Below are 27,030 nucleotides of genomic sequence, written 5' to 3' on the forward strand. Positions count from 1 at the left end.
TTATATGCACATGTATTACCAATGTCAATTTTCAGGTTTTGATATTGTACCAGAGTTGTATAAGATGTAATCTTGTGAGGAAATGGGGTAAAGAATGCAGGAGATGATTCTGTATTGTTTTTGCAACTTCCTGTGAATCTATAATTATTTCTGAATGGAAAGTTAAAAAAATTAGAATCATTTTGTGACAGAAAGAGCCCATGAATTATGTAAGAGAGGTCTTTAATACAAATTAGTTATTCAGAGGACTAAAAATTATGCATACCAGGTAGGATGATTTGTGTGTGTGTGTGTGAGAGAGAGAGAGTGTGTGTGTCCACTTACAGTTATTTTCTGCTATGTATCTTAGAAGAGTTACTAATTGCAAGTGTTACAGATAATTGAGTATAAAAGTAATATCAGAACAAATAAACAGACAAGAGTTCCAATGTCATGATCTCTCTCCCCTCAGATGTAGTGAAATCAAGTTCCTCTCAGCTCAAACAGCTCCCAGGATGTGCCTCAGGTGGGTTCGTAAGCTACTCATTTGCCTTCAGCAGGGTGTCTCGTTTTGTCTCTGGCTGTGCTTGTGCTATGCATCTGTGAAGCAGACTTTCTTTGAACTCTTCTTTAGCCTAGATGTAGGCTGACTGCTGGCTCCACTGCTTCAGGTGCTGAGTGTGTTCTCTGCTCCTGCACATTCCGATGGCACCCGTACCTGGGAGGTGTCCTTTGCCTCCACTTGTAATATGCACCATTGTGTATTTTAAAAATCAACCTGTTTGGGGATCCAGATAGTTCATGTACATTTCAGTAAGGGTCCATGTGGTTTGTAATGGTTCTTTATGGAAACGCATTCCCATAATTCAGATTTGAGCCACAGATCACTGGGAAAGGTGAGAAACAGACACTATGCTGTACCTCACACTGCCTCTCCTCAAATTCTACTGTCTCCTCTTTCTAATCTCTCCTCAAAATTGTTACCAATTATTCATTTATTGAGCACTACTGAATACTTTATCTTCTAAAAGCCCATCTTTGATAGTGGTTCCTGAACAAAATTGCACACCTCTGAGATAGAAATTCATAGCATGATCTAATTTCTACCTTCTATTACAGTGTTACTCTGTGCAGTCTATTTTTCCATGAACTTGGAATTCTTGTTCTTCCCCGGAGGATCCTCACACATCCCTCCTCTTTGGCTTTTCTCAAGCTTCTTTGTGCACCTGGATTGTGGTCTCCTGAGCATCTGTAAAATGCCGCTCGCCCCTGGTTGCCCACGTGTCAAGTCATCTTACCCAATGGCGCTTTCCTGATGCCTTCAACTAGACAGTCTCCCTCTTTGGAACTTCTGTTGCTCCATCCCTGCCTTTTTGGCACGTGCGTTTTGGTTTTATAATTTCTGTTTCTGAGCTTCTGAAGGGCAGGGAGCATGTCTTATTTCCCTTTGTACCTAGTCTGCCCTCACGACAGCCTTGCAGTCCCCGCTCTCATGTCGGTCTTCATTGTTTCTCATGTAGATGCAACTCTTTTAACCATACCCAGTGTAGGCAGCTAACAAATAACTTGAAAATTCAACCAGTGTGTTCAGATTTTCACCAGGTATGTGGGTATGACTGACCCATAATTCAAGTCATTTTTCCAAGTTGACATTAATTAATATGGGCTGTTTGGGGATAATTATTCAGCCAGCTGTGATTATACTTAACTGGAGTGTTCACTGTAAGGATTAAGAGGATGAAGGTTGGAGATAGTCCTGAGTTTGAATCTCCACTCTTCTCGTTAGCAGTTATGTGATTCGGGGCATGTTATTTAACTTCTTAAAGCCCCATTTTCTTCATTTGAAAAATGGCTATAGGGAATCATAATATTTACCTCCAGGGTTGTTATGAGGATTATGCACTTGACATCACATCTATCACATAAAGAGAACATGATGAATAGCAGTTCATTATGTTGATCATTATCTTTTTAACAAAGATATTATAAAGAGTTTGCAAAATATATCCTGTTAAAAAAAGATACATTATCAACTTCAGACATCTCCTCTTGTATCTGTCTAGCTCCCTGAGAAAATAGGAAATGAGATTAGTTTGCCATAAACTTGTTCCTAATGGATCTATGCTGAATCCCAGTACCTTTGTCTTTTCTAGAGAATAACTCATTCACCAGCCCATTTAGGATTGGGGCCATTGGTGACTAACAGATTTAATGGGGAGGGCCTGAGATAGTGTTTTTCTTCTTTTGTGATAATAGGGTATTTGCTCGTGTACAATCTCTAACCTCTTTCCTATTTTCTATAATTCTTTGAAAATTGCCAGTTGTGGTTCTCTAATGGGTATGGAAGGTTCGCATGTGCTCTGGAATACAACCCTGCCAGGCTTGAAGTCTTTAAATGCTTAAAGTGGTTATATCCTATCTCAATATGTTTTCTTCTTTTTTAGGGTTCACTTCTCTTTATTTTTATTCTACATATTTTAGTTAATAGAGGTTATTTATCCCTCCCCTTATTTAATTTCTTATTTCATTATTTATACGTTTTTTGTTGTTTATTTGTTTATATAGGTACAGACTCATGGATTCCCGCAGTAATGAGTTAAAAATTTATTACTGTTGTTTTGATGCTCAAATTGTCTCAGGTTTGGCCAGCAGGAACCCCTTCAGGCTGGCACTGTGTCCTTTTGACACATCTCTGTCATTTCTTGAGCACTTCCTCTCAGGCACATGCACACAGTTTTAGCTCATTCTGTAATATCCCTGTCCCAGCTCTGGAACCCGCCATTTCTGCAAGGAGTCCCGATTCTTTTAACTGAAAAATTGTGCTTACAAATGAAGATCAGGGTGCTAGGTGTGCTCACTGCTGTCGGGGTGTCACTCCTCCCAGGCCTTCCCATCAGACTGGCCTAGGGAACATGCACGTATGTCTGTACACACACACGGTTGCCTCTATATGTACTTCTGTTTCCATCTAAATATGTTTAGAACCACAAATTCATACTGATAGTTCGACTTCCAGTCTAATGTCACATAGTTTGTTCTTGTTTTTCCCTTTCCATCTTTGCAGTTTTCTTCTTTGGCAGTGAGAAACCTGACTCCTATTTGTCCTTATTGTATTAACCCATTTGATCAATCCCTGTCTGTCGCCAGACTCCTATCACTGCTGCTGCAGCGGCTCCTCCCTCCCAACCCCACGTGGACACCCTGCTCTGTCCCTGACTCCCTGTGCTGCGTTGCCCCTCACGCTCTGCATGGGCAACATACTTACCCAGCTCAGTCTCAGAGACCAGCATGACCCACCTTTCCCTAGTGCACCCACCTCCTCCCACGGGGGCTCCACAGCTTCCTGCTGCACCAGAGCTACCATTGCCCCCCCATCCCCGTGAACCCTCCTCATTACCCTTTCTCTCTGCTCAGATTCTGACAAGCTGCATTAGGATGCCCTCCTGTGGGTCCAATCTCCTCTCGCTGCTGGGACCCAGACATTTGCCTCTGGGACAGCCCGATGGTGGGCACTCTCTTTACCCTACTTGAGCTCTGACATTTCATGATGGTCACCACCACCGTATCCTGTCCTCTTCCCCGCATTAGGGCTGCGATATGCGGCACTAGGGCACCCTTTCATTGGATGCTTAAGCCCTGCTCCATCCTGACACCCCTGCTGGGCTGCTCACTCCTCCCTCGCCCCATCTGGACACTCTTCACATCCTGCTGGGGCTCCACCCTCACCGCCCCTTTCCTGCAGGGACACCTTCCCACCTCATTCCAGCTCCAAGACCTGCAGGGTGCCCACCACACTCTGCACCGGCTCAGAGACTCTACTCCGGATTGCCCCACCTCCTCTTTGCCCCACTTGGAATCTGATGCTCTGCACTGAGCCACCACTGCCTGCCCAGATACCTTCCTCACCTTGCTTGGGCCCCAGCACCCTATGCTGAGCCACTGTTCCCCCTCATGGGTGCCATTCTCACCTGGTGTGGGCTCTAGCACACCACTCTGGGCCACCATGACCTGCCCCCCACCTCCCCTGTGCTCATACCTTGCTCAGCTCTAGCTAATAGCTTCTGAACTATATTACTCTGGAAAGGAAGGGAAGGGAAGGGGAAGGAGAGGAGGGAGAGGAGAGACTGGAAATGGCTTTTGACAGGGCTTACTCAGAACAAGCTTCAAACCCAGGGCATCATTCATATTTTCCTTTTGTTTTCAGAGGTATTCATTCTTTGAACGATTTGAACATTTAGCCAACGTTTCAATATTCTGTGCCTTCCCTGGGGTACTGGAGAGGCTTATTCTCTGCAAACAGCTGTTCGGTATGATACCACCAGGGTCCTCCAGTATATTTATAGCTTTGGAATTCACAACTACCTATAATTTATACATGCACAGTTCTTCGAAAAAATGCAAAAATTAAATCCTTCTAACTTATAGGGAGTATGGAATCCAATCAGTTTTAGCAAGCTTTCCTGTATATTAATTATCATTTATTTGAATGCTATTTAAAAAAATCATAAATCTGTAAAAACTTACATTTGGTAACCTTGATCAAACATCATTTCTAAACTCCTGTGGCAATTTGGGAATTTTGCAGGTCCTGGAACAAAGAACAAAATGTCATAATGAAACTAGTTTTTATGATGAAATGGTGGTGATAGTGTAATTATTATAATTAATGCTAAAATCTAGACATAATTCAACATGTTTGACCATAACGCGTCTACAGTGACTCAGGTTGTGACAGATTTACTCCCAAATAATGTGATGAGCTGTGGCTGGCTGTTCTCCTTCATGTAGGCAGTGTAATGGTTCATTATAACAATTTCAGGTCTATGGTGAGGGGTGGGGAGCAAAGTTTTCAGACCACTGTGTTTCCTCCTAGGGAAAGAATTTGAAAAGCATACTCTACTTGGTGTATCAACTTTTTAGTGTTTCTCCTAACCCTGACTCCCTGAAAAGCGAGGACCAGCTGCCAACAAGCCCTATTCTTCTATATAACAAGCTGCCAAAATCTAGAAAGTGATGACTGGCATTCTGCTTATCGCGATAGGCTGAAGAACGAGTTTGCATGTTCACCAGGCAGGAAATACAGCTGTGGTTCCTGTTGTCAAAGGAAGACAATCCAGGCAGGACTCCATGGCTTCATTGCTTCCGTCTGTGACGTTAAGGTTCAACCTCTGCACGAGACGCATAAAATATTCTCTGGATTTTCTTCAGTAAGCACACACTGGAGGTTAATAATGTGGGGATGTTTGATTCCCTGCTGTTTTAAATAATTTCATGGAAAACCTAATGCAGTAGGACACTAGTTTAGAAAGGTTATTACCCTCATCAAACCATAGCACTTCTTTCCTATTATTTTCTACCAATTTCTTGCCCTTATAGCTCCTCTCTCTTCATTTACCACAAATGATTCTTCAAAACGACACTCTGTGGTTGGGTGGAGACGGGACTGGAGAAAGCTTAATCCCTAATCAGGGCCCTGTCAGTGCTGGTAGGACTGGGCATCCTTCTTCCTTCCTCAGCTTGCTGGAGCTTAGATACGAGACAGAGATGCACACCCGTGGGAGGGGTGTCATTCGAAACCAGTCCCTACCGCCTTGCTGGGGTCATTTTACACAGGACCCTGAGTTCCAGAGCCCACAGGGAGCCTCCGGCAGTTAACAGTTTCAGTAGCCCCACCCCAGCTTTTCTCAACTCGATGGTCCTCTGATTTGCTAAATTCCTGAGTGTTATCACCTCTGTTGTGGCAGGAACTCTAAGAATGCTTTTGGGCTCAGAGTAGGGTTGTAGGGTTAAGGAGTGATATGGGGCTCCATGGGCTGTGCCATTCTGGGCTCACCAAGTGCGAAAGAGATGGCCTGTTCAGTGCCCAGCTCCCCTCTTCTTGCCAGGACACAGAGTTCAGTGCGGTGGCCGTGTGCGTTTCCCAGCCTTCCTTGCAAATGGGCATCACAGGGTTAACTTCTAGCCAATGAGTTTTGTGAAGTTGTTTGGGTAGGACTTCTCAGAAAGAGCCTGAAGACAGTGGGACAGACCCAGCTGACTGTTGCCTTCTCTTTGGGGTGAACAACTGTCCTGGTTTGCCTGGAATTGTGGGAGTTTCAGAGAGGTCAGACTTTCAGTTTTAAAGCCCAGACAGTCCCAGGAAGACTGGATAAGTCGATCACTCTGCCTTCCATTCTTCTGGCAGAATGTAGATGTGATGGTTGGAGTTGCAGCAGCTATCTCATGACCATGAGGAGACAAACTCATTCGAAGGGTGACTGGGTCAAAGGATAACAGGAGCTTGGTTCCATTGCAACTGCCCTAGCCTTCTCAGTACATGAGAAAAACCCCCACCCATTTAGTGAAACAATGTTTTTCTTTTTCTGGGGAGTGTAGTGGTCCTCTTTTCTAGCAATCACAAATTCCATTAGTGTCATCTTGGTTAGGGAATGGTAGCCATGCTGAGCCTCCCATTTCCCTGCCCTTTCTTTGACTGTGAAGTTAAATGTACAGCTCCTCTCTCTCTGGACTTCCCTGTTCGGTGTTGCTGTGGCATTTTATTATAGGAACTTTACAGTAAAGTCACACTGCTGTGAGGAATGTGAGGGTTTGGTTTTGTTTAATTTTTTGGTCTACTGATGAGTATATGGCACTGATCTAGGAACAGCTGCAAAGCAGTGAAACTTGGTTCAACTGCCTTTGCACAAAAATTCTTTCCCTTTTATTTATCTGAATATCAGAATTTTCCTTTCCCATCAAGGAAAGTATATTACTGAGCTCAAAGTAAGTACTCAAAAATAAGTTTTTTTATTAAATAAGAGAAATAAAGAAATTAAAATGTATATTTATTGAGCACCTACTATGTGCCAACAACCAAGGATCATTCCAGTTAATTGGTATCCATGCAACATGAGGGGTTAAAATTTTGGACATATCCTCTGGGGCAAAGCACACACACACACACACACAGAGACACACAACTGTGTGCATTGCACACATCTGATTTATTCCTTACAAGAACTGTTATGAGGTACAGAAATGAGGCTCCCAAGCTCACATAGTCATCAAGTGGCAGAACAGAGATTTGAAGCCAGATCTAACCTCAAGGCTGCTCATTTCCATTGAGTTGAATTACTGTTGATGGTCCCCAGGCTTTCTCCTCGCCAGGGCGTTCAAGCAGGACTCTGAAACAGATTCATTTCAGAGGTGAAGGGAGAAGGGAATTAGCATCAATTGGCTGCATACTTTGTGTCTTTCAGTCTCCCCATTATACCCTTTATAGTTAATATTTACTCAAGCCCTGTGATATGGATGGTACCATCACTATTATTTTTATACCCACTTTATAGATGAGGAAACTGAGCTTTGGAGAGATTAAGAACCTTATCTAAGGCCACACTGCTAAAAATATAGGCTGTAAAACAATATCTAGCTCCAGAGTCCATGCCTGGAACCACTGCAGTGTATGATCTCTTATTCAGAGTCTGTAACTTTTTTTTCTCACTCAACTATGTATTTCATGGATTTTTTTCAGCTTAATAAATAATAAATGATTCATTAAAAAATGCATAACTTTTCATAGGATTAATATACTTCAATATATTCAGCTATCCACCCCCCTCACACTGTCACAAACAATGCTGCAATTAAATTTTTTTTTTACGTATATCCTTATGCACAACTATATTGGTTTCTGTTGGTTAGAGTCCCAAAGATTGAGAGGTGGAGATGAGCCAGTGGGTTTGGATATATTTAATGTAATAGATACTGCTAGCTTATTATTATTTATGATTATTAAAATGGTCAATTGTTATAAAATACACATCAGGTAAAATTGGCCAGATTATTTTTATGAAAAGTTTGTAGCAATTCATGGTCCTACCACCAGTGCCTGAGAAGGAGCTGTCCACGTCCTCACCAGCCCCGCATGTTCTTGGTTTTATAAACTTTTATCAAGCTTGTAGGTGAACATGGGTTCTTCCATCGTTACTTTAATTAATACCAGCCAGACTCCTAGTGAGTTTAAGCACCATATCATCTATTTATTGGTTATTCATATTCAAGAAACTGAATTTTCAATCTGAAGTAGTCAGAACTTTAAGCTGAAAGAATAAATTTCCATTTAGGACTTGGGGCATTACAGGTAGATAAAAGGGATGTGAATATGTGAGTGTATGTTTAAAGAGAGCTTTCTTGATCTTCTTTCTGAAATAATTTATTCTGTTTATAAATTAGCCTGTAACAATGGGTGCTTTAACAGCGAAATAAATGATCTTCCACGTGGATTTGGAAGCTGTAGAAAAAGTGGAAAATGAAAGTGATTTTGGGATCCATCACTGCGGGTTTTGTGGACTGGACAAAGTTGAGTGTTGTCCTATCGCCACTGAAGACTCTAATCTATGAAATATTCCAGAATGCATTCAGCACGCTGCTGCAGAGAGCCTTCTACAGACGTATTAAATGGAAGATGACTCTACACTTTGTAGATATGAGAAGGGAAAGGTGAAGGGCAGCAGGGCTGTAACCATCTGCTCACCTGCTATCCTTTCTCGTCCTTCTTGAGGACTACTGGAAAAGAATCCCTCCATAAAGTTAAATAAACTGAATTTTATACAAAGTTCTGGTTGACAAGGTAGAAGAGAGTGGAGCCAAGCTAAACAGTCACTCCCAGGAGATGTGAAGACTAGGAAGAAACAGAGCGTCCCTTCCCACCACCCTCTCCATGGCTTCACAGGTGAGGCGTCGGGAGCAGGTGGACTTTGCCACTGGTGGCCCCCTACCCAGAAGTGAAACTCCATCCGCCCACCAGTGAAGATTTTTATTTGTGTGGAGAGGCAGTGCCCTACCTGTGAACCACATTTTAAAATGCATTTTGAGGTTTGAGCTAATAATGTGAATGACATTCAGTGAGATTGCCAAATGCTGGTAATTTACTCTCATTTTCACATTAATGTGGGCCCACCTGTGATGAATTGGAAACTAAATAAGCACATCAGTTTTAATTAGATATTTCAGAGACTGGATCTAGTTAAACAGCAGTATTCATTCTTATCTATTAAACAGTGAAAGAGTTTAGCACATTCTTCCGAAAAAGTTTGCACTCCTACCCCCCTACCATTTGTCCTTCCCTTTTGTTTTTCAAATATTCTTTTCTGTTGGAAGCCTTTGAGTTAAAAAGTGCCTAGCTTGGTGCAAGTAGTGAGGGAAATGATTGCATTTAAGTCTTAAAAGCTAAGCGGATCATCTAGTTCATTCTTTGTTTTATACTAAGAAACATAAATTTGGGAACCTTTAAAACAAATGTAAGCTTGTGGTTACCTGGAAGATGCCGCCTGGGGGACCAAGAAAGAGGTCTGTGTTCCTCAAACATCCATCTACAAATCAGGATCCAAAAATACCATCAGGGCAGGGTTAATAGGGTTTGGCTGAGTGACCTTCTATCGGAGAAAGGAGCCATTTTTCAAAATTCAAGACAAGATGTTACAGTCCTAACAAAGGCAAAATGTTCTCTGATGCATAAGGGTCTAAGATCTAATGAAAGAAACTAGTATAGATGTGGGGGTAACTTTGATTAATATTTGTGAAGGATGAGGAATTAATAGACAATGAGGCTTAAAAATTAGTAGCCCTGAAAAAATTATTTATAGGTGCAATTTTTGGCATTAGTTCTAATGTCATTCTCATATCATTCTCTGGTGTCATTTCTCTAAGTGTTTCTACCTGGTTAGATGGTGAACTCAGGGAGGGGGAGGCCATGTGGATCTTGCTGTGGTTGTATCCCCAGTGCTTGGCATAGTGGCTGTTCCGGGGTAGATGTTTAATGAGCATTTGTATCCTTCTCTGTGTTGTTAATCCCTGGTTCTAAAATATTCTCTTCCTGCTGATTTCAGCCAATGACCAAAAAGAATTGTGACTAACTTTTTTTTTAAATTAAATTATGAATGCATAAGAAAGAAAAAAAATTTCAAAAGGAGTTTATTCTCAGAAAACCAAAGATGCTTAAAATATTTTTATTGTAGTATTAATTGTGTCAAAAAAGCAAAAAAAAAAAAAAAGAAAGAATCAATACTAGGGGATTAATAAGTTATTGTTAAAGAAAATTATAGTACTATCATATAATGGACTTCTCTGTGGTCATTTAAACTATATTTTAGAATAATATTTTAGGACAAAATAATTCACCTAATATATTAAGTTTAAAAACAGGAGATAACAGAAAAACATTAGAGTATGATCACATTTTTAGAAGTGTTCTTATAGGAAAAAATTGAAGAATTTGCAGCAAAACTGCTTTATATTTTTCTGAATTTTGGGCTATGAAATATATTACTCTTCTTTGCAGAAAATATGGTCTGGAATTATAGGATTTCTTTAAATAGAAATGTCTTTTGCTGGATTTAAAATGTGATATGATTTCTTAGGAGTCTATCTATGGAGGGAGTTGAGTGGGCCTATGGGAGGGAAGGTTGTGGTTTGAATAAAGCCATGAAGATGGTGTGGGGGCAGCTCTTGTGCTCTTGGGTGATGGGCTAAGTTTGAGATCTGCTGCGCCCGTTTCCAGATCTCCCTGGAACATTGCCACAACACCTTATGGAGGAAAAAAAAAAATGTGCCTTCAGATTGTCCCTATACAATTACCACCAAGAATTTATAAATTGAGACTAAAAGAGGAATTAACTTTTAACAGCTCCTCATCCCAGCTTCTAAGGTTTAATTTTATTATATATGGCTGTATAGATTTCTTTTATCCCTGAGTGAGTGGGCTGGAAATTATTTTCAAGCTTCCTCTTTTAGTTCTTCCCTATCTGTTTCATGAGTGATCTTTCGAAAAAGAAAATCTGATTACATCTCTGCTTAAAATCCTTCAATGGTTTCCCAATGCCTTTGTGGTACCATCCAGACCCTATTATGATGCACATACATGATGCTGGTGAACTGTCTCCTGCCTTCCTCTCCTCGCATCTCCCATTGCTCCCCAAATGTGTCCCAGACTGCATCACACCAGACACTCCAGCTTTTGTGTGTGTGTCATCCAGTTATTCAGGCTGCACTTCCTTCTAGGAGCCTCCTTGGAATCCCCTTCTCCATGTGTCTGCTTCTTCCTCCCTGCCCTCAGACCCACCTTCACCACACACTTGCCGCATGGCATTGTGGTTGGTTGACTTCCTTGCCTGTCACTTCGCTGGCGGCTTCTGCAGTTCGGGGACCAGCACTTGGCCATCTTTTGTTTAGTACTCACCCTAAGGCTTTTGGTCTGCAATAGGCATTTAGTAAGCCTTTCTTTAATGACCCCGAGTGAATGCCTGAAACATTCTGATGGCATGTACATACAGATACTGTTAGATTCACTCCTAACCTTGTCTGAAGCTTGTTTCCTAATTGTTATCTTTCCAGTAGGCAGAGAAGAGGGACCTACTGAATGTACATTGTGGCCTCTGTCCAGTGAAGGTGGGTGTAGTTGGCAGAATAATGGCCCCAATGATGTGCACGCCCAAATTCCTGTGAGTATGTTATCTTACACATCAAAGGAACTTTGAGATGGAATTAAGATTGTGGATTTTAAAATAAAGAGTTATTCCGGATTATGTGGGTAGACCCAATGTAACTACAGGGGTCCTTAACAGTGGATGTGGGAGGCAGAGGAGACAGATGAGACAGGAAGAAGAGGCAGGAGAGATCTGAAGTGTGAGAGAGGCTTGACCCATCATTGCTGGCTTTGAAAATGGGAGAGGGAGACCATAATTTATGGAAAACAGGCGGCTTCTAGAACAAGGGAGCAAACTTCAGTTGATAGCTGACAAGAAAACAGGGACCTCAGACCTACAATTGCAAGGAACCGAATTCTTCCAACAACCTGAATAAGCAGAAAATAGATTCTTCCTGGAGCCTCCAGAAAGGGGCACAGTGCTCAACACCTTGATTTTAGCTCAGGGAGATCCCTGTTGGACTTTGACCTGTAAGATAAATGTGTTGCTCTAAGCAAGTAAGTGTGTAGTAATTTGTTATAGCAGCAATACAAAACTCATACAGAGTTTAGAACTATTTTTTTCTTTTTTTTTATTGAAGTAGAGTCGATTTATAATGTTGCATTAGTCTCTGGTGTACAGCACGGTGATTCAGTTATACACACACAGACACACACGTATTCTTCTTCATATTCCCTATTTTAGAGTGTGGATTATCTTATTCCTTGGCTACCCATTGTCTTCACCTTTTCTTAACAAGGTAGAAAATTTACTCCTCCATCATATGTGTTTGTTATTTAGTTGGGCATATTTTCTTTTCTTTAGGACATATTGAAGAGTATTCATTTTATATTTAGCACCCATCAAGTTCTAGATACTAAGAAAATATTTATCTGAGCTCAGTGACTTAGCACACTGTGTCTCCACCTTGACTATACATCGCAAGTGTCTGGGGAAGTTTTCAAAAATCATAATCTCAGTTTCATGCCACGGACCAATTCAATCACAGTCTCTGCGGTGGGAAACCGGGTTCAGTCTTTTTGAAATTTGCACACTTTGGAAAAAGTGATTACGCTTGAAATTTTATCATGTATACCCTAAACTGAATCTACATTTGCACAATATTTTGATCCTCCCCTATGAACAATTCTAGAACTTTAGACAGTTTTTAAACTTTGGCATGCATGTAATTATCTGAGAATCTTGTCAGAGTGGCCTGAGAGTCTGAATTTCCGTGTCTGGTGTTACGGCTCGTCAGATGCTCCGAGGGGCACCTCCTGCAGTGGAACAAACATATCCTAGAGGGACACACTCTTTGCTGTGTTGCTTTTCTTGCAGGAACTATGTAAAGCCTCCAAATAATTTTGCTCTCTGATTTCCTTGGCATTTGAAAGTCACCATGTAAAGAATGTAGGGAAATTATTGTTATTATTTCAGTTATAAAGCTGATTTTGTAAATGGTAGAGCAAAGGCCCCGTATTTTCTGACTACATACTTCTTGTTTTCACATCGCACTGCTTCGAAGCACACGTCCTGTCAATGGGGGAAGAAGGGAATAATAGTATCGAATTAAAAAGAGATTATCTAATCTATGTCCTCATAATATTATATTGTTTTAGTCAAATGTTACCTGCTTAGCTAGTGAACCTATCTCTGGAGCTTGCAAGATGGGGAAACTTGTCATCTCTCATTTATCTGTTTATCTAAAACCATGAGATAAGTTCCTAAATGGATTTTAATTAGCATTTTCTCTTGATTAGTATTAGAAATGGTAAGTTACTGTCTGATAGTGACCCACCACTTGAATTTTGGAGATATTATGTGCACTGAGTTCTTGACAAAAACTAAGCTAAAGTTACTTGAAACCTGGAGTTGAAAAGAGATGGAGGTATAGTTGCATAGTTGTTTTCCAGAATGAATGCTGAGTAGTTCATTTCAACTTTAGTTTTATTTAGTTTTATAATTTAAGCATCACTTTGTACCTATGTTTTGTTTTCTCAGTTTTGTACTACTTTTTGGTCTAAAGCAATAAAATAAGAAGTCATATCATACACCTCTTGAGAAAGAGTTCATTGATTCTCTTTATAACTCTATTTAATTATCATCCTTACAATCGTTCTTCTTTTAATAATAATTTATTTACTGAAAATAATATTTTACCTTAAGCAGTTTAACATACATATGGGATATGGGATATGGGATATAATGTATGTAAGGGGCTTACTTGCTTCATCGTGTAGCTTACAACATTTAAAAAAACTCGCTCTACAGATTATGCAGATTTTGTTGGCAGTAAAAAAAAAAGTTAACATTGATAGTAACAATAATGCATAAGCTTTAACATATTTTGCCATGATGGCCCCAATTCTGGCGAACTATCTGACAAATGGGGATCAGCAAGAGGAACAGAAAGCACGTCATGAGCTGTGTGTGAACACATCACCCTTGTTGGAGAGAGAGCCCGGTCCCCCAGTCTAACCGTAGCATCATCTTTGGACAGGAGATGCACGTTTCACTGCACCATAACAACTTCCACTGGGCATATATGTAACTGGTAAATGGATTATCTTTATAATTCATTTGAGGCTGAGAAAATAAAGGCTTTTATTTCAGCAAGAGTATTTACTATGAGATGCTTAATGTATTGTGGTGCGTGGAGGTGGCTAGCTCCTCGTGTGTGCAGAGAACACTGCTGTTGGCTCTGCTGGGAACCTTCAGGCTGCACCGTAATCTTGAAGGCATCGCTGAAAGAACTTCTCAAGACTCAATGTTTGGAATCTCAGATCCAGATCTCTTCTGAAGGCAGAACATTAGAAACATGCCAACACTGGGATGTTGGGGAAGAAAAGGCTCTTACTTCTGCCATATGGGGAGAGCCTCCAGTGCTCATTTTTCGACTTTCCTAAGCCGGATCCGTTTCGATCCAGCACACGAAAGGAACTAACTGTGGAGTATTTCAGCTCTGAGCATTCAGTGCCAGGTTCTAGTTTTGGCAAATCCCAAGTGAAAGAGGAGACATGATTCATTCATTCCTCCCTCCCTTTCCTTCACCTTGCTTGGGGCCCTGCCAGAGCCAGGGTTAGATTGCCAGCCCAGGAGGTGCACTTCACACTCTGAGAGGTGCTACTCGCAGGCATATTATCCTCTTCTGTGACTCCAGACTAAATCCACAGCTGAACAGTGCGATGCTCCCTGCTAATGTTGATCATTCTGGCACAACAGACTGTCAGTTCTGCAAAGCAGTGTAAGTAGTAAGTTTTGTTAGCGGCGGAAATACCTAAATGATCCAGGAGGGTCCTGGTACACAGGGGTGCCTGCTAGTCTCCCTTCAATCTTTGCGCTCCTGTCTTCCTACCCAAAGACTCATTTCTTTGTGCTGAAATGAGAACACAGCTATTGGGATCAGAAAAATGCGCTGCGGGGTTGACTTAGACACAGTTTAGATGTGTCTGGGTGATTAGTCTGTTATTTGTTTTTAAACTTCCAGGAAAAGAAAATTAACTGACAACTCATTGTTTAACACTGACTAAGTCTAAATGAAATCATGATCATTTCCACAGCAGATTTACCTTCCTAATTATGCTTGGCTAATGTTTACACTGACTGATGGAGAAGGATGGGGCCTGGGAGAATGCCAAATGGCAGAAGGATGTCTGACCTGAGACTAAAAATGTCCAAGGGTAAATTACTGACTGGACAGTCTGCAGCAAGACGGAAAAAGAGCTAGTGATCTGAAAGTCATTGTTCCCTCAACTCTGTGTCCACTTTCCTCTTGATTTGGAAAAAAATGTCTTGGCTGAAATACAAACAGCGAGTGCACTTTAACCTTGGTGATGTCTGAGAGGAATAAAGATACTTCCTGTGCCTCCAGAGCTTCCACACAAGATTATGAAAAGGAGAAACGTTTGCAGATGCTACTGATGTCAAAACCTGTCGGGGAATTGCCTGATTTCAACATTCTGTAGCTCTCATCTCTTCACATCTCAGTCATTTGACCCCTAACTGTGCAGGCTCCATGATCGCAGAGGCCCTGCATCTCATCCTGACTATGGGCAGAAAAAATTACAGGGACTTAACAGTCCAGTCTCTTGGGCCCTAGTGTGCTCGGCCACAGCAGGGTGAAGAAAATGGGGAGGAGTCCGGTAACCTGGAACCATACCGTGATGAGAATGGGCTGGGCAGGCAGGGCATAAAGATCCACTTGTAGGCAATTAGGCACTGAAATTTCCTACAAGAAAAGACAGGAGATCAGCCACTCTTTCAGAGCACATTTTGCAAAAGTGACTCACAGCCAAGGTTTTTAAAGACTATGATTAAAATAATGTCAGAGGAGGCAGTATAAATGATTGAAAAATCAGCAATTGGACCATGAGATATAGAAAAAATAATGTGATGTCAACCTTCGTGTGTTTGCACCCGTGCCAATCAAAGGCACAGGCCCTGCTCCCAGACTTGCTTTCCCCGGTGGTAAAACCTCCTGTGTCTTTGGGTGACGTTTAGTCTGGAAGGTAGACACGTGACCCGGAGACCATGGCTGTGGATGGCAGGTTGCTGGCACGCAATTGTTGGACGGGATAGGTGGAAAGAGGTGCGTGCAACGGGAAGTAACCAGAGTGTCCTCAGCACTTTGATTTTGACCTGTTCCAAACTGAGCTCAATGTTTTCCCTCAAACTGGAACCTCCATAGTTACCAGTGCATTTAATTGTTAATTACATACACACCTACAGTTAATTGTTAACCAAATCAAGGCACTCCTAGTCCAGAGATGCCCCCTGTCATTGCTTCAGTCCAGGTTCTCATTGTCTGTCATCTGGACTGTAGGGACGGCCTCCTTCCCGACTTCTCTCCTCGTCCTCGCCCATCTTCTAGCAGGTGCACTGGTATGACCTTCCTTAAAATACATTTGATCACATCATCCCCGCCCCCAGCATCTCCAGTATTTCCTCCTTGTCCACAGGATTCTTTGATTCGTGTGACAAGCAAGAGACTTTACAATTTGGTATCCACTTACCCCTGCAACCTCATTTCTTGCCACTGTCTCCACACTCTATACTACAGCGACCCTGACCTTCTGCCCTTTTCCAAACTGACCTTGCCCTATTCGCACGCTATGATTCCTTCTGTCTCTTCCCCCCAACCTCTCCTAATCTCACCAAATGAAAGTGGGGCAACGTGGCTTTTTCCTTATGGTAAAAAGATTATTGAGGATGAAAATAGCCTCCTTACCATAGTCAGGTACCCCTTGCTGATGCAGGATGAATGACTACTAAATCACAAGATAAATGTCAAGTTATGTCAAGACACTGACTTGCTTCAGTTAGAACCGTTAGAAAAATAGACTAGAGAGTGAAAAGAAGCTTGACTTGCTGGTCTTGAGGGTTCTCTGTGTGATATTTTGAATTTGTCAGATTTTAAAAGGTTTAACAATCCAATGGTCAAAGTACTACATATAAAACAATTCTCAAACAATATGCTGTCAAAAATATTCACATTGTCTGAATAATGGAGTAGCTTCTTGTATCGAAAGTCTTTAAAAAAGAAAGCTTAGTCTTGAAGGCTGACAAGAATAAAAGTTAGATGAATAATATGGTATTAAAAGTTGTAACTATAAAAATAATATGTGCATTTCTTCATATGTATTTACTTTTCACATTTTGTTTCCTGTTTCCAAAAAGAGTCCTGAACATGGAACTAAAATCAACATCCTAGCAGTTTATCTTAAAGAATATATGAAAGAAAAAGTACTGGAATGCTCCAGAAGTCATGCCCCTGATCTCAGTGGGACGTGATATGCTTTCTGCAGGACCTATTGCTCCTGGTTTTTCAATTACAACTTTGAATCACATTCCTTGATTAGTAACAAGCAATCAATCATAATTAATTAGTTAAAATGTTCAGCCGTTAAAATCATTACCATTAATTAAAATAATTATCTCTATTTTGGCCGCACTTCATTACCATTTCTGGGAAACGCATTGCTTTACTGTACTGCCGTTCTTGGTGCAGATAGATACTGGGTGAACGCAATGCGTATAATTGATCATCTACGAACTGCTTTAAATATGACTGCTGCAGTGAGGTTTTGGACTTCTTTTTACCGTTGTTGTTGCATCTGGGAAAAAACATTTTATTATAGTGTCATGAGCTTTAGGAACACAGCCCTTTGAAATGAATGTTCGCCTATCACAGGCTCCTGGCAAGCGAGGATTTGCAAAAAACTTGAGCCTTGGAAGGAAATGTTTGCTTTACAGGTTAAACAATAGTCTAGATACACAGGAAGAGAGAGAGCTAGTAAAGTAGATAATAGTGTTGAAGAGATCACCTGGAAATCACTAAGATGCGAGGAGCTGGAGACAATGAAGATAAGTTAAGAGACATGGAAGATAGGAAGATACAATGAAAAGTGATAGCGGTTTTTATTAGAGATCTAGAAGGATAAAATAAAAAGGACAGAAGGGAGAGTATGTGAAGAAGTAATGACCGTTTTCTAGAATGAGAAAAAGACACGTGTCTCAAGCAGTGTAAATAGAAAAATAATCCATATCTAGACACAGACTAGGTTAAACCCCAGAACTGTAAGGAAGAAGAAGGAAAACATTTGAAGACACCAGGGAGGAAAAGACAGGTTACTCTCAAACTTAAAAAGAAATGACAATTGGAATTATAGGAGTTAGTTACCGGGAAAAATTGATGCTAGAAAATAATGGAATCCTATCGCAAAGCACTAAGGGAAGGTAATTCGAACCTAAAATTGTACCAGGTAAGAGTGACGAAGACATTTCCAGATATACACAGATGATTCACGTTCCTGCTTTCAGACGGTCATGAGAGAAATGCTCATGCAGACAGTTCAGCAACAAGGAAGAGGAGCCCAGATGCAAGAAATCATGACCAAAAAAATAAACCAAACATGCTGGTAAGCCTGAATATAGAGTGGCTAGTGAAATGTGGCACTATTTATTAATTTGAGGGAGAGGTGGTTCAAATGATGGCTAAGATACTAGACACCAATAACATGAAAGAAGTGAGCATGTGATGCTGTTTGGAGACAAGTTAAAACATTTTACGATTCTTGCCTTGTTTGGGAGAAGAGTAGAGATATTTTTAACTTAATACTTGTTAGAAAAAGGTAAGACTAAGGATGCATGTCGTGTAGGGTAACTTCTAAACAAACATAAACTTTGTGATGGTGCTGCCTCTGTGAAGAGGAGCTGGGATGGGAAGACTGGGTTTGAGAAGGTGAGCAGTGGGACTTCAGTGTTAACAGAGGCAGCTGCCTTGTGGACAGCAGGCTCACAGCTTCCTGAGAATGAATGCTGGCTCTGTGTCTGTTATGGACTGGATTATGCTCGGCCCCTCCCCAGATATTCCTATGTTGAAGTTCTAACCCCCAAGATCTCAGAATCTTACTGTATTTGGGAAACAAGACCTTTAAAAAGGTAATTATATTAAAAATGAGGCCTTTAGGGTGGGTCCTAATCCAGTATGACTGGTGTCCTTGTAAGAGGAGGAGATTAGAAGGCAGACACCCACAGAGGGAAGACCTTGTGAAGACACAGGGAGAGGACAGCTATCTACAAGCCAAGGAGAGAGGCCTTAGAAGAAACTAATTCTGCACTTTGACCTCAGAATTATGAGATAATAAATTTCTGTGGTTTCAGCCACCTAGTCTTTGGTCCTTTGTTATAGCAGCCGTAGCAAACTAATACAGCCTCTTACATCTGTGTGACTTGGCCTGATCTTAAAATTCCACACCTCAGTTTCTTCTTTGTATAACTGAGGTAATAACAACACTGTCTCCTAGGGTTTTTGTAAGATTTAATCAAATCATGTACGTAAAGTACTTGGAATCCTAACTATGCATGGTCAACCTCAATAAATGTTAGTTACCATTGTTACTTTTATCAAAAAATCTTGAATGTGACAAACTGTTAACACTGATTAATTATGAGTGATGGGAATATGGGTATTTGTTATATTATGCTCTGTTCTTTTAGGCAAATTTAAAAATTATTCTGAATAAAAAAGTAAATCTACTTTCTACAATCTGTATCTTGACAGCAAATTGAAGAATCTTGCAACTGGTGTCATGGTAGAGGGTTTATTAACCGTATTATTTATCTGAGAAATATTTTTAGAGCATTATTACCTGCCAGGGGCCAAGCTGACCCTTTGAGTATTGTGGCTTGACCAATTGTCTTTTTTTTCTGAGGGTGTGTTTACTACGAATAAAACTGCTTTCAGAACTTGTGATCTGCTCTATGATTCCATGTCTGCCCGCAGCTTGGCACTTGGGCATTTGACTGGAGGAACTTGTTACAGACAGACAGCTCCAATGCCTTATAGCCTTGCTTAGAGGATTTGATGCATCTGTAGTAAAAACAATAATAAAAAGCTACTTGAGAAGAATGAAAGAATGAAAGCCGATTAATTGGAGTTATCAGGTCTCCAGAATAAAAAGGCAAACTGAGTAGGTGACAGTGAGACCAGGAATGTCTCTGGACGTTAGAATTAATGATGCACAAACCCGGGTCCTTTTGTGGCTGAGTTTCATCCAGACGCACTTAGCTATAAAAGAATAATACGAGAACTCATTAACTGGTAATTCTGTACAACTTCAAAAACAGATCTCCACCACAAGTGTGAGTTTCCTGACAACCTCCTAATGCCTCAAAGTTGTGCGGGAAGGCTTTGTCAAGCCCATGAGTCACCATGAGAGCTCAAAGAAACACCAAACAGGGCCTGGGAAAAGCTCGTCTTGTTGAAAAATGTATCCGTCATTAAAACACTTGCTTTCACCAAAGTCACCCTCCAGTCCTTATTCCACGCAGCTGCCGCCTCACAGTTGAGTCCAACAACATTTATTCTTCTTTTGATCGTTGTCACATGGAGACCCAATAACCGTTGTAAGGTGTTGGCTACCCATGAGGGTAGGGGATAGTGACACCCTGCCTTCCAGTTTCCTCCTTACACTACCTGTTAGGATAGAAAAGGTGAGTGACTACCTTGAATTGATGCTATTAAATTATAGTCGTATGAGGTGATGTTAAAGATAAAACATACACCATGGTTTACACAGTGTTATTCTTACTATACAAGAACCTCTCTGTAAGTAGCAGAGTGCAGTGTAGAAAATTCTTTAGAAACTCTGACGCCAAAAGAGTCCTCCTATTTTAATTAGAAGACATGGACTTTGAACTCGGGCCCTCACTTCCTAGTTAAATATTCTTGGATGGTGTTCCTTCATCCTTTCTGATCCTTGGAGCATTGGGTACAAGGACAGTGAAAACATTTCCTCTTTATTTTGGGGTGAGGATCAAATGAGGTTGTGTATATAGAAGTGCACAGTACAGTGCCTGGCTTAAAATGGGTCTTAACAAAAACACTTTTTCTAACAGAAAGGTTAAGCTGTTTCTATTATGTCAATTTCTATAAATTCAGTTAAAGAACAGCTGTGAGTGTCTGTTCTCATCCAGGTACTGTCCTAAGAGCTGGAAATGCGGAGATGTGGAAGGTACTGTTTTCAGTCTGGTGGGGAAATAAAATTAAACACAAACACCCTGTGATTTCTACCATAGAGAAACAGACAAGATGCAGAGAGATGAGTGATCACCTTGGCCTGAGGGACTGGCAAGTCTTCATGGAGGGAGAGACTAGAGTTAGAGTTTGTAGAATCAAAGTTATTAAGTGGACAAGAGGATAAAGGATCCTTAAGACATAACTGCAGGGCAGAGGGATGGGGCTTCGGCCCAGAATGTCACCTCTGAGGCGTTACAAATGGTTGAGGGGTACAGGGTGCCATGGGCCTCTAGTGGCAGTGGGGGTGGGGAACAGGCTGTAGAGTTAGACAGGATCAGATTGGCAGGTGCATGTGTGTGCCCGGGCACGTGTGTGCGTCTGCCTGCGTGGACCTCTGTACCGGACTCTGCAGCAGTGGGACCCTCCGGCACCGGCTGCTGAACTCCTGGTGTGTTCCCTGGCGGTCAGGGCCTGGGGCTTGTCAACTGAAAAAAAAAATACAACCTAAAATTTGAGAACTATGTTTTATTCGGTGGACTTTCTGAGGACTTCAAGCCCAACAGGCAGCCTCTCAGAAAAGCTCTGAAGAGGTGGAGGAGGAGCCAGGATAAGGAGGAGTTTTTGCAACAAAGACCAGGTGCTCAGAACATCAGAAGATTACTGGAAATTAGTGCTTTTCTGTATATGGGAAGATGCAAGGGTCTGTGCTCATTGAAATCATGCCTTTGATATGCACTTCAGCTCCCTAGGGCTGGTGTCCTGTTCTTTCCACCCTGAGTCCCCTCAGGGGGCACTGTTGAGGGTGGCTGCAGTGACTTGATATCTGCAGCATCCTTTGTTTACCGATGTGGCTGAAGGCATTTTTCACTCACAGGCTCCTCCTGCTGATGCGGCCCACTTGCCCCTCTCCCTCTCCTCCTGAGGTTTGCCTGTGACTCCCCTTCTGTGCCATCTGCTGACTTCTGGCTCCTCCAAAGGGCACGCAGGAGCACAGGAGGGGAGGGCAACCAGGGGAGCGAAACCAGCCCTTCCTGGGATTCTGTCCGCTGTGTGGCGCCACTCAGAGTCCTGCCCAGAAAACGGAGAGATCCCCTCTGCTTTGGTTCTCACTTTGGTAATGGGGCCGAGGACGGGGTCAAGTGAGGACACTGAATCGACCCTCCCGCCCCATCCTTCCCTACTTCTCCCATTCTCCTGGGCTGGAATGAGTGAGATTTCCTTCCTGAAATGTTAAAAAATGTCTCACCCATTTCTGGTGCAGCACATCTGAAGGGCTCTGAAGATGCCCCCCACACGTTCACGAGCAGGTGAGCTTTGTGGATTTAGGTTTACATTGTGACAGATTTGAATAGCAGCTGGCTCATAGGTAGATTACCTTGACCATCACTACTTTCTCAAGATCTGTTTATATATTTCTAATAAAGAACGATTATATAAACTTCTAGAAAGATCACGAGATGTTTGGTCCTAACACTCGTCTTCTTACCCCAGGGTCCCCTGTCCCTGTCCTAGAAGTCTTAGTATCTCATGCTTTTGTTCAGTAAGTGTGTTTCTTTAATGCTGTCATTATTTTTTTCTCCCAAACATTTGCTGGTAGCTTTGTTTTGCTGTTCCTCAGGTTGGAGGTGCTTTCTTCCTAAGTGATACAGCTCTTTAAAGAAGACTTAAGTATCCAGAGCTCCTTTGGGTTCTCAGACAGTCGTCTTGGTCTCTTGGTTCTACCTCCGTGGAGGATTTGAGAACACACTTCTCATAGAGTAGATTAGAGGATGTTGGAATGAAGCTCTCAGTGCAGTCTCTGGGGGTCCTTGGCCTGTGGGCTGGGATGCAGGATGAAAGCTGATCCTTTAACTCCCTCCTGCCTCCTGGTAAGTTAGTTTATGGCCTTTCAGAAACATCTAGGAAAACTCTTATCCTTTGTTTTTGATTCAAGAGTCTCAATCTTGTGACGTGACTGCGAGTCTCAAAAATCCTGTTACTATTTCTGTGGGGCATGGTTCCTCACACAGATAGGATTCCTGGTCATCTGACTATATTTTCTGGAGTGTCTAACTTGTATTCACCTGGTCCTGACCAACGAGGTTGTAGTCATCTGAATTAGGCTTGAAAATATTTATTGGTTTTAAAAAATAAGACATCCCTTTGGCTGGAATACACCATGTTTGGAATGTATTTTTAGGGGGGTGAACATTTAGCCTCCAGGAAGATTCAAGAATAGGCAAATAAGTTCAATGAAGAGAGAAACAGTGTCTGTGTTATTAAGGTACAATAACACTTAGTCCTACCTCTGGCACATAGGCAGCATTAATTAAACATTAGTATGGGTGGCATGAGACAGTCACAGTTCATTCAAAGAAAATCTACTGTAATTCTCAATAAGATGTATGATTCTACTGGTTCCTCTGTCATTGGTCAAAGAAGTTATGGGTTACAAAGGATGTCCCTTTGTGTTTCCTGGTCTTTGTTAAGCCAAGTACAATGTTTGTGATGCAGTAAGTATTAAAATAACCTTCTTCAAGCACTCATTTGAAGAGGGGGAAGGAAAGTTCCTAAGAGATCGTCATCATCTACAAAACATGGTACTGAATGGCATGAAGTCCAGAGACAGCGTTTCCATGGGCTGGTAGATACGTGCACTGCATACTGTTGCTAGGCAACAGCCCATGCCAGCTTCTCTTGAGTGAAGGCCAAGAGAATCAACAGAAACCAATGGGCTTATGAGGAGAAGGGTTTTAACCCAGAATACTAACTTCTGTGTTCGTTTTGCCATTACAGATCGTGTAAGTCTTGACCAGTGTTTGGTGGGGAGGGATTCTGTATGTGGCAACAATTTAGTGAACTGTCCCCAAAACCATGTCATGAAGTTTCACTTATGGCCTAGTATTAATTATATGATTGGTTTATAAAATGTAAATTCACAAAGAAAGAACACATTTCTCTACATGATGTTCCATTTACACCAATATGTAGCCGCCCACTTATTCTTTCCTATTTGAATATTCCATTCCATCCCTTTCTCACTTTGGCTACATGTTTTGTGCAGAGTAATCTGCTCTAGACAGCATGTTCAAACTACATTTGTAACTGGAAAATTCTTTCTTTCAGCAGGTGGTCAGGGTGCTGTGGTTTGCCACGGGTAACTTAACAAATCCATTACTTTTGTTGCCTGGAAGCATTCAAGTGGAAGAAACTGTGGCTATCACTATGCTGTAAATTGCACCCAAACCTTAGAATCACAGAGTAACATCTCTTGCCTTAAATCCTATTTTATCAAAGGTTCTGAATGAATCAAGTACCAATTCACATTAACTGTATTGCATACCTACTATGGGCCAGACATTTTTCTTTCATATATGAAAATTGTGTGCATAATCAAACCATACTAGTAAACACATTTTACAGATTCTGATTAAAGTATATCCAAAGTTTATATTGTAGCTGGCCGTTGTATTATAGTCAAGCCTGCATAATGACTTCTTTTTCTTTTGAAATACATTGAATGGGATTGACATGGGAGGTTCTTTGCCATTGCTAATAGAGTTATAGATTCCAGAGCTGCTCCCAGGGCTGCAGTTGTAGGGGGACAGGAAAGACCAAAAAACAAGTCTCGGGCCTCCCCACGCTAACCAGAACCCCTTTGTTTTGATCCTTTTTACAAACTTGTTTTTCAAAAACAAAGCATAAATACAGGACAGAAATAGACTCACAGACAGAGAATACAGACTTGTGGTTACCAGGGGGGTGGAGGGTGGGAAGGGATAGACTGGGATTTCAAAATTGTAGAATAGATAAACAAGATTACACTGTATAGCACAGGGAAATATACACAAGATGTTATGATAACTCACAGAAAAAAAAATGTGACAATGAGTGTGTATATGTCCATGAATGACTGAAAAATTGTGCTGAACACTGGAATTTGACACAACATTGTAAAATGATTATAAATCAATAAAAAATGTTTAAAAAAAATAAAAATAAGATTTCATTTGAAAAAGAAAGTCCATAAATCTTTGGTAGAAGCCTTGGTAACTCAGGAAGCATAATCTAGTATTGCTCATAGGGTGGTCCACGGCCTGCATGGACCGCCAGCAGGTGCTCCTGGGATGTTTGTTTAAAAAGGCTGAACCTGAGGTATCCTCCTGCCCCTCAAACCTACTAAACACTTTCCCTGAGAGCTGGTCCTGAGAATTTATGTTTTAAACAGGAATTCTTATGGGTACTAAATTTAATAATTTTTATATGAAATTTAGGGACTAACACCCCATTTGCCCACTACCCAACTTAAGAAATGGACAATGACCAGTTCCTTTGAGGCCTACCGTATGTCCCTCCAAAACTGCATCCTCGTTTTCCCTCCTTCCCTAAGTAGCCATTATAATGAGTTTTGTGTGAATTATTCTCTTACTTTTCTTTATAGTTTTGCTCCATGCGATTGTATGTAATCTTAAACAATGTATCTGAGTTTTTTCTGGGTTTGGCAAAATGGAATTATGCTCTGTGTATTATCTTGTTACTTGCCCCTTTTTTGGTAAGGTAATGAGACTCATCCACATTGACACGTATAACTGTGGTTTATTCATTTTTATGTGTGTTGTAACCCAGGTATAAACGTTCCAGAATTATTCAGCTTCCTGTTTGTGGCTTTTAGTGGTTCCAGTTTTTGCTCTTGCAAACAATGCTACCATGAACATTCTTGTACATACCTCTTACTTATGAAATAAGTTATGGGTATGTATTTAGGGTAAATCAGGGTATATATCTAGGTGTAGAATTACTGAGTTGTAGGTGAAAATTCAAATTTACTAGGTGATGCCTATGTTTCCTCACTATGGTTTCGTCAATTATTAAAGTATAAGAAATTCTGTTGATTTTATTGATTTTTACCTGGATTATTACACACATTTCAAAGAAGACATGGGACACTGGGAAGGGCATGGTTCTGTTTACATTAATCTGGTCAATGCTCTCTCAAAGAATCCTGTCCTCGCCTTGGCCATGCATGGTTAACATAAGGACTTGGACTTTTAAAGATCTATATGAAGAAGCTTTGGTATGAGGCCTTTAACATATCACCTTTCATTATTTTTCTTGGATTCATCTTTGTTCATTAGTGGTAATTCATCTCTGCAGAAAGCTCGTAAGTCATGAAGGTTGCTCATGGTTTTGTGGCATTGAGTTGCATGTCCCGAGTCTAAATCCCTAAAAACGCCATAAATCCTCATGGTCTCATCTACATGCTCTAAACTGAATGATAGATCCCTTGATAATTTAGAATTATTAGTTCTCTTATTGAAGAGGGGATGGTAGACTTGCCACAGATGTTTTTCTTTTCTGTTTTCTTCCTGTACAGTTTCAGACTAATTAAGACACTCAGAAATATTACTGATCGCTACCCTTTACAACGTTCCCCGTATTGTAGAGGGAAGAATGGTGAATGGTGGACCAGTCTTGCCCTTCCTCTTCACAGGGTGCTTGCCTGGGTGATAGCAGTATTACAGGTCTGGGAAGAGCACAAGGGCTCTCTCACTGAAGACTCCTTGGGGAGACCAAACCAGGACCGATCACTCAAGCCATCCAATGAAATGTTGACAGCGCTGGAGAACAAGGCCAGAAGAGGTTCTGAATTGTCACCAAGACAATGGGGTTAGGCAGCTGAAGCCAGTATAAAGAAGCAGCTATCTCAGGAAAAGGAAAGGAGAAGGGTGAAATTTCAGAGGAATACACAAAAGCTTTAAATTGTTTTGAAATTATTTATTTCTTAAGAATAACTTTCTTGTGATTCTTCTGTAATGCATTGTATATACACGTATATATTTTGAAAAAAAAAACCCTGCTCTCTTGGAATTGGGCCTATGAAAAAATAAATAGGAAGAATTAGATTGCCACTAAAATGTGTGTCTTTTTTTCAGCTTTGTTTTAGTGAATTTGTTTGGATGAGGTGCATGGTGCTTGGGTGGACGGGGAGCTTCCGGATCTAGGAGCTAGAATGGGCAGATAGGACCTTATACTGGTAATGATATGCATGTGAGGCCTAGCACTGTGCACCGAATAACAGACTGGATGGAAAACCCCTATTTATACCAA

At 41.2% G+C, this 27,030-nt stretch overlaps 1 long non-coding RNA gene across 4 annotated transcripts in view; it reads left to right on the forward strand.

The window, feature by feature from the left end:
- Positions 1–26,825, forward strand: part of LOC140690258 (uncharacterized) — a 147,442-nt gene extending 120,617 nt beyond the window's left edge. For all 4 annotated transcript variants that reach the window (XR_012065466.1, XR_012065470.1, XR_012065469.1 and 1 more), the window contains 2 exons: positions 11,353–11,459; positions 26,414–26,825. This is a non-coding gene — a long non-coding RNA (uncharacterized lncRNA). The remainder of the gene's footprint in view (positions 1–11,352; positions 11,460–26,413) is intronic.
- The last annotated feature ends 205 nt before the right edge of the window (positions 26,826–27,030 follow it).

The sequence above is a fragment of the Vicugna pacos genome, chromosome 29 (genome assembly GCF_048564905.1).
Source record: "Vicugna pacos chromosome 29, VicPac4, whole genome shotgun sequence".
Taxonomy (NCBI): Eukaryota; Metazoa; Chordata; class Mammalia; order Artiodactyla; family Camelidae; genus Vicugna; species Vicugna pacos.